Source organism: Oncorhynchus nerka, unplaced genomic scaffold (genome assembly GCF_034236695.1).
Source record: "Oncorhynchus nerka isolate Pitt River unplaced genomic scaffold, Oner_Uvic_2.0 unplaced_scaffold_1383, whole genome shotgun sequence".
NCBI classification, from domain to species: domain Eukaryota; kingdom Metazoa; phylum Chordata; class Actinopteri; order Salmoniformes; family Salmonidae; genus Oncorhynchus; species Oncorhynchus nerka.
In genome coordinates, this window is record NW_027039926.1 from 95,001 (window position 1) to 104,215 (window position 9,215).

At 44.4% G+C, this 9,215-nt stretch overlaps 1 pseudogene; it reads left to right on the forward strand.

Annotated features, from left to right (window-relative positions):
- LOC135568780 (E3 ubiquitin/ISG15 ligase TRIM25-like) overlaps positions 1-1,354 on the forward strand; it is an 18,664-nt pseudogene extending 17,310 nt beyond the window's left edge.
- Positions 1,355-9,215: the final 7,861 nt, after the last annotated feature.

Here is a 9,215-nt window from a genome sequence, read left to right on the forward strand (position 1 = left end):
CTAACAATCCCTCTAGAAATATATAGCAATAGTAGATCTAATCAAAGACTGGGTATCTATCTGACTCCTCATATTTCTCTGATTTGATCTCTGCTGGGCTCTAATCAAAGACAGGGTAGATACAGTATCTGACTTAACTTATTGTTCTGACTCCCCTCATTGGTCTCTGCTCTTCTCCCAGATTCCTGTCAGCTCACACTGGACCCAAACACAGCACACACACTCCTCTCTCTGTCTGAAGGGAACAGAAAGGTGACCTTTACAGACCAAGTCCAACCATATCCTGACCATCCAGACAGATTCACCAACTGGTGTCAGGTTCTGTGTAGAGAGGGTCTGTCTGGACGCTGTTACTGGGAGGTGGAGTGGACTGGTGATGTTGATACAGCAGTCTCATATAAAGACATCAGCAGAACAGAGACAGATGGTGATTTGGATTCAATAACAAGTCCTGGAGTTTAAAGTGCTCTAGTGGTGGTTATTGGTTCAGACACAATAATGTTGAGACTAAAGTATCAGGCCCTCAGTCCTCCAGAGTAGGAGTGTACCTGGATCACAAGGCAGGTACTCTGTCCTTCTACAGTGTCTCTGACACAATGACCCTCCTCCACAGAGTCCAGACCACATTCACTCAGCCCCTCTATCCTGGGTTTTGGCTCTATTATAATGGTTCTGCTGAGCTGGTTAAACTGTAAACTGATTAGTTATTAATTAAAATTCAATCCAATGTTTTAATCTTGTCCATTTCCATGAATCATGATGTCTGGTGTTGATGTATATTGGTTGTCATTCAGAACCATTGATATGTTTTCTCAGTTGGTTCTCTGTCTCTATGTAATTCTCCTCAGTATCATTGATCAGCTTGTTGGCTCGGTCCTAATTGATGTGTTCTCTGTCACCTGGAGCTGCATGGAAAATGGTCCAGGAACTAAAGGACAATTCAGGACTAGTCAGCCCACTACAAGCTGGTATCACTTACTTTCTACTAAACTATATGGTCTGGTTTCCCAGACACAGATGAATCCTAGTCCTGGACTAAACAGTATGTTCAATGTAGATGTCCAGGAAACCGGCCCTAAATGTGTCATCTTTCATCCTCCCATACTGCTCAGTCCAGCAACATTAAACCTGTCCAGCAGGTGGTGCTGTTGACCAAACAATAAAACCAGCAGATATCTTGACTTGCCACTCAGTATATCAGTAATGTTCAGAATAGTACTTTAATATCATTGGAGATTGATGGTCTTTTTAATCCACTATCCAGAGTCAGGAACAGATGAAGTTAGGTCTGCTACTGTTCAGTGATTAAATATGATTTATGGTGATGGGAAATAATAAAAAACACTCAACTTCATCTAGTAATAGTTTTCCTTTGTTATTTATTCCAAGGTGTGTCTTTAACTTGTAAATGTATTGTGTGGAGGTGAGCTAGTGGTGTGGCTGATAGAATAGAATGAAAAGGGAGGAGGGGAGGAAGAGGGAGGAGTGAAGGGCTGTTGAAGAAACCAGATGAGGAAGAGGAAGATGTTCAGGGAATTACTGTCTCTGTTCCAAATGGTTCCCTATTCCCTACGTAGTGCACTACGGTGCTTCTGACCAGGTCTAAAGTAGTGTTCTACGTAGGGAATAGTTCTGTAAGATTTATTACAATATCATGCTTTAGTGTTTGGCACAGTATTGATATATTAGATCTCCACCTCCCACTTCCTGTCTGTCATCCCCCAGTTCTGTTCTTCCTCTAATTGACTTCTCATTCTAAATGGTCACTTTGTATTGATAGTCCATACTGGTCTTTACTATGGTTCTACATACAGTACCTGTATTGATAGTCCATACTGGTCTTTACTATGGTTCTACATACAGTATCTGTATTGATAGTCCATACTGGTCTTTACTATGGTTCTACATACAGTACCTGTATTGATAGTCCATACTGGTCTTTACTATGGTTCTACATACAGTACCTGTATTGATAGTCCATACTGGTCTTTACTATGGTTCTACATACAGTACCTGTATTGATAGTCCATACTGGTCTTTACTATGGTTCTACATACAGTACCTGTATTGATAGTCCATACTGGTCTTTACTATGGTTCTACATACAGTATCTGTACCTGGCGGGTTTCTACTCATGTTCCTTCATCTCTACAACTTTATCTGGTTCTCTCCCACTTCCTTCCATCTCTCCTTTCTAAGTGTGAACTTGTCCACTTCCTTCGTGGATTTAAAGGAGATGACTGGTTTATGTAAACTCCCTCTACCCCATGTCAACACCAATCCAATGCTTTTACATTTGTGAGAGTAGAGAAGGAATGTTCCACTTCAGAAGGAAGGAGAGATTATTGGGTCTCCCCATGGAGTGATGATAGAGGGATGTGAAAGAGGAGAGGTAATGGTTGTACTCCCCCATGGAGTGATGATAGAGGGATGTGAAAGAGGAGAGAGGTAATGGTTGTACTCCCCATGGAGTGATGATAGAGGATGTGAAAGAGGAGAGAGGTAATGGTTGTACTCCCCCATGGAGTGATGATAGAGGGGATGTGAAAGAGGAGAGAGGTAATGGTTGAATGGAGTGATGATAGAGGGATGTGAAGGAGAGGAGAGGAGGTAATGGTTGTACTCCCCATGGAGTGATGATAGAGGGATGTGAAAGAGGAGAGAGGTAATGGTTGTACTCCCCACATGGAGTGATGATAGAGGATGTGAAAGAGGAGAGAGGTAATGGTTGTACTCCCCCATGGAGTGATGATAGAGGGATGTGAAAGAGGAGAGAGGTAATGGTTGTACTCCCCCATGGAGTGATGATAGAGGGATGTGAAAGAGGAGAGGTAATGGTTGTACTCCCCCATGGAGTGATGATAGAGGGATGTGAAAGAGGAGAGAGGTAATGGTTGTACTCCCCATGGAGTGATGATAGAGGGATGTAAAGGAGAGAGGTAATGGTTGTACCCTGGATTCAAATACTGTTTGAAATCTTACAAATACTTTGAGCATTTCCTTTAGTCCTCCAGGCGGGCGGGTTTGTTTGTACTTTTAGGACTTTTCTATTGGTTCCATTACAACAAACTCAATCACTGCTTATTAAATATTCAACATTATTTTAACGCAGGTCTGTTTCCACCTGCAATCAGCCTGTAACGTCTTGTATGATCTCATCAGGTAAAGGTGTGTCAAATAGAAAGGCAAGTCTCACCACTGAGAGGAAAACATCACTGGTCCACCTCTGCATCAGGTCAGCTATGTTGATCAGTACTGTCCCAGGGATGCTGGGAGCAGAGATGAACTCCCCTGACCTGGTACCACCTATGGAGTTGTCATTTTAATATCAGTTTAACCCCATTGCTGCTATAACACATAAACCATGTTAATAGAATGAAATGGATCCAGGTTCCATTTATTCTACATTAGATTTACTGCCTGTGGAACACTTCTCCAAAGTGTCTGAAATCAAGATGACTGCAGGTCTGAATCCCAAACTAATGGGGGGAAATGGCTCCATCTAATAAGATGGTATTTAGAGGTATGAACCTTTCTATGGGGTGAACCATCCCCTTAACATACAGTACCAGTCAAAAGTTTGGACACACCTACTCATTCAAAGGGTTTTTCATTATTTTTACTATTTTCTACATTGTAGAATAATAGTGAGGACATCAACACTATTAAATAACACATATGGAATCATGTAGTAACCAACAACGTGTTCAACAAATCAAGTGGAGGCCAGGTCATCTGATGCAGCACTCCATCACTCTCCTTCTTGGTCAAATAGCCCTTACACAGCCTGGAGGGTGTTGGGTCATTGTCCTGCTGAAAAACAAATGATAGTCCCACTAAGCCCAAACCAGATGGGATGGCGTATCACTGCAGAATGCTGTGGTAGGCATGCTGGTTATGTGACTATCATGGTTGCCCCTGTAGTATGACTCCTCCTCTTCATGGAAAATACACATGCAGTCATCTGTTCACCTACTCTGCTTCTCACAAAGACATCACACCTCCTCCTCCATGCTTCACGGTGGAAAATACATGCAGAGATCATCTGTTCACCTACTCTGCTTCTCACAAAGACATCACACCTCCTCCTCCATGCTTCACGGTGGAAAATACACATGCAGAGATCATCTGTTCACCTACTCTGCTTCTCACAAAGACATCACACCTCCTCCTCCATGCTTCACGGTGGAAAATACACATGCAGAGATCATCAGAGATCATCTCCTCCATGCTTGGAAAATACATCTCATCTCTGCTTCTCACAAAGACATCACACCTCCTCCTCCATGCTTCACGGTGGAAAATACACATGCAGAGATCATCTGTTCATCTACTCTGCTTCTCACAAAGACAAGACATCACACATCTGTTCACTCCTCCATGCTTCCTCCTCCATGCTTCACGTGGAAAATACACATGCAGAGATCATCTGTTCACCTACTCTGCTTCTCACAAAGACACGGCACTTGGAACCAGAAGTCTTAAATTTGAACTCATCAGACCAAAGGACAGATTTCCACGGTCTAATGTCCATTGGTCTTGTTTCTTGGCCCAAGCAAGTCTCTTCTTCTTATTGATGTCCTTTAGCAGTGGTTTCTTTGCAGCAATTGATAGTGAGGGTGTTTTCTGTTAACAGAATGTGTTTCTTGTTAAAAGGCTGAATATCACTAAAGGGAATAAGCAAAGACACTATGTGTAATTCTGGGATTGAGTTTACAGTAAAACCCTATGAACCTGAAAGGGACTGCAGTGTGCTCCAGTCTCCAGCAGGGGGCACTAAAACCCTTGTACTTATTGGTATAATTCTATAATGAACTATAGTGATCTGTACTTATTGGTATAATTCTATAATGAACTATAGTTATCTGTACTTATTGGTATAATTCTATAATGAACTATAGTTATCTGTACTTATTGGTATAATTCTATAATGAACTATAGTTATCTGTAGTTATTGGTATAATTCTATAATGAACTATAGTGATCTGTACTTATTGGTATAATTATATAGTGAACTATAGTTATCTGTTCTTATTATTTCCTGGAAATAATGTATAGGTGCTCCACCAATATAATTGATCCAAGGAACTAGAGGGTGTTGTCTGAGGAACCCAGCCTGTTTGAGGAAAGAACTTAGATTTAGAAACAATGGAGGAGTAAAGTCGAGGGGCATCTGGTTATTTCTGCATAAAGGAACTAGAGGGGAGGGAACCCCGCCTAGAGGAAAGAACTTAGATTTAGAAACAATGGTGGAGTAAAGCCGAGGGGATCTGGTTTTAGCATAAAGTGGAGGGTAAAACCCTGACACTTCTATCAGCATGAAACTGTATAAAAGGACTGAGTCCGGCAGTTGTAACAGTGAAAGTATAAAATAAATATTAGTGTGGCCGCTGCAGATTGGGAGTTCTGTGTTTCATCTGTTCTGGATGGTTCAGTTCAGTGGGGTTATTCACCTGTCTTGTTCAGGTGGTTCATCTGTTCTGGATGGTTCAGTTCAGTGGGGTTATTCACCTGTCTTGTTCAGGTGGTTCATCTGACCAGTCTGTTCAGACCAATGTTTGAGTTAGGATTGTGTTGTCTGATTCAGTCTGTTCAGTTTGTTTGAGTTAGGATTGTGTTGACTGATTCAGTCTGTTCAGTCTGTTTGAGTTAGGATTGTGTTGTCTGATTCAGTTTGTTCAGTCTGTTTGAGTTAGGATTGTGTTGTCTGATTCAGTTTGTTCAGACTTGTTTGTTCAGTCTGTTTGAGTTTGCGCCCAAACGCAACCCATTCATCTTATTGAATCAGTCTGAGTCAGGTGGGTCATTCAATTCATCCAGCTCGCTCATTCGCTCATCTGGGGCATTTATTCCATCTCATTCATCTGTCCTGTTGACTGTTCTGTTCCATCCAGTTTGGAGTGGCAACTGTCCATCTGCATGGTCGAATAGAATGAAATAAAAGACCTATGTTGACCGCCCTTACTATTGTGCCGAGATAAGTGAGGAGACGTTAATTAGGGACTACTCAGACAGGTAAACCCTGTGGTTACCGCTAATATACAGCTGTGTCTGAGGAAGTGAATTAATTAGGGACTACTCAGACAGGTAAAACCCTGTGGTTACCGCTTGGCTGTGTTGAGGAAGTGAATCAGTAAAGGACTGCTCAGACAGGTAAAACCCTGTGGTTACTGATAAGGCTGTGATGAGGAAGTATATCAGAAAAGGGCTGAATTTGCAGGTGGTTTAGTAAGAGGTGTGGTAAAAGTTCTCTGCTGTTGGTGCTGAATGGGTTGCACACACTAATTCTCCCGGACCGTCACTTGACTGTGACCTGGCAGGGAGGAATCACCCAGTCCCACACTACTTCTCACGGACCGTCACTTGACTGTGACCTGGTAGGGAGGACGGACCCAGTCCCACACTACTTCTCCGGACGGACCAGTCACTTGACTGTGACCTGGTAGGAAAGAGGAATAATACAAATAAAGTCCCAAGACAACACTACTTCTCACGGACCGTCACTTGACTGTGACCTGGTAGGGAGGACGCACCCAGTCCCACACTACTTCTCACGGACCGTCACTTGACTGTGACCTGGTAGGGAGGACGCACCCAGTCCCACACTACTTCTCACGGACCGTCACTTGACTGTGACCTGGTAGGGAGGACGCACCCAGTCCCACGCTACACAGGAGAGAAAAGGATCAATAAAAGAGAACACGAGGTGCTAAACATGTTCAAAGCAGAAGGATTGTTGGAAAGTATAAAGAAAACTGGAGGAATGTTGAAGAAAGAATGAAAAGTCAGACAGGAAGAAGGTGGAATGGTTGGCAGAACCCCCACCATGCACCAGTAGGTAAAACCCCCACCATGCACCAGTGGGTAAAACCTCCACCATGCACCAGTAGGTAAAACCCCCACCATACACCAGTAGGTAAAACCCCCACCATGCACCAGTGGGTAAAACCTCCACCATACACCAGTGGGTAAAACCAGTGGGTAAAACCTCCACCATACACCAGTGGGTAAAACCCCCACCATACACCAGTGGGTAAAACCTCCACCATACACCAGTAGGTAAAACCTCCACTATACACCAGTGGGTAAAACCCCCACCATACACCAGTAGGTAAAACCTCCACCATACACCAGTGGGTAAAATCCCCACCATGCACCAGTAGGTAAAACCTCCACCATACACCAGTGGGTAAAACCCCCACCATACACCAGTAGGTAAAACCTCCACCATACACCAGTGGGTAAAACCCCCACCATGCACCAGTAGGTAAAACCTCCACCATACACCAGTGGGTAAAACCAGTGGGTAAAACCTCCACCATACACCAGTGGGTAAAACCAGTGGGTAAAACCTCCACCATACACCAGTAGGTAAAACCTCCACCATACACCAGTGGGTAAAACCAGTAGGTAAAACCTCCACCATACACCAGTGTGTAAAACCAGTAGGTAAAACCTCCACCATACACCAGTGGGTAAAACCAGTGGGTAAAATCTCCACCATACACCAGTGGGTAAAACCCCCACCATACACCAGTGGGTAAAACCAGTAGGTAAAACCTCCACCATACACCAGTAGGTAAAACCAGTGGGTAAAACCCCCACCATACACCAGTGGGTAAAACCAGTAGGTAAAACCTCCACCATACACCAGTAGGTAAAACCTCCACCATACACCAGTGGGTAAAACCAGTAGGTAAAACCTCCACCATACACCAGTGTGTAAAACCAGTAGGTAAAACCTCCACCATACACCAGTGGGTAAAACCAGTGGTAAAACCTCCACCATACACCAGTGGGTAAAACCCCACCATACACCAGTGGGTAAAACCAGTAGGTAAAACCTCCACCATACACCAGTGTGTAAAACCAGTGGGTAAAACCCCACCATACACCAGTGGGTAAAACCAGTAGGTAAAACCTCCACCATACACCAGTGGGTAAAACCTCCACCATACACCAGTGGGTAAAACCTCCACCATACACCAGTGGGTAAAACCCCCACCATACACCAGTAGGTAAAACCTCCACCATACACCAGTGGGTAAAACCAGTGGGTAAAACCTCCACCATACACCAGTGGGTAAAACCTCCACCATAAACCAGTGGGTAAAACCTCCACCATGCACCAGTGGGTAAAACCCCCACCATACACCAGTAGGTAAAACCAGTGAGTAAAACCTCCACCATGCACCAGTGGGTAAAACCTCCACCATGCACCAGTGGGTAAAACCCCCACCATACACCAGTGGGTAAAACCTCCACCATACACCAGTGGGTAAAACCTCCACCATGCACCAGTGGGTAAAACCTCCACCATACACCAGTAGGTAAAACCTCCACCATGCACCAGTAGGTAAAAACTCCACCATGCACCAGTAGGTAAAACCTCCACCATGCAGTAGTGGGTAAAACCAGTGGGTAAAACCTCCACCATACACCAGTAGGTAAAACCTCCAACATACACCAGTAGGTAAAACCCCCACCATGCACCAGTGGGTAAAACCTCCACCATACACCAGTGGGTAAAACCTCCACCATACACCAGTGGGTAAAACCCCCACCATACACCAGTGGGTAAAACCAGTGGGTAAAACCTCCACCATACACCAGTGGGTAAAACCAGTGGGTAAAAACCTCCACCATACACCAGTGGGTAAAACCTCCACCATACACCAGTAGGTAAAACCAGTGGGTAAAACCTCCACCATACACCAGTGGGTAAAACCTCCACCATACACCAGTGGGTAAAACCTCCACCATGCACCAGTGGGTAAAACCTCCACCATACACCAGTAGGTAAAACCAGTGGGTAAAACCTCCACCATACACCAGTGGGTAAAACCAGTGGGTAAAACCCCCACCATGCACCAGTGGGTAAAACCAGTGGGTAAAACCTCCACCATACACCAGTGGGTAAAACCTCCACCATACACCAGTGGGTAAAACCTCCACCATACACCAGTGGGTAAAACCTCCACCATGCACCAGTAGGTAAAACCAGTGGGTAAAACCCCCACCATGCACCAGTAGGTAAAACCAGTGGGTAAAACCTCCACCATACACCAGTAGGTAAAACCTCCACCATACACCAGTGGGTAAAACCCCACCATACACCAGTGGGTAAAACCTCCACCATACACCAGTGGGTAAAACCAGTGGGTAAAACCCACCCACCATACACCAGTGGGTAAAACCTCCACCATACACCAGTA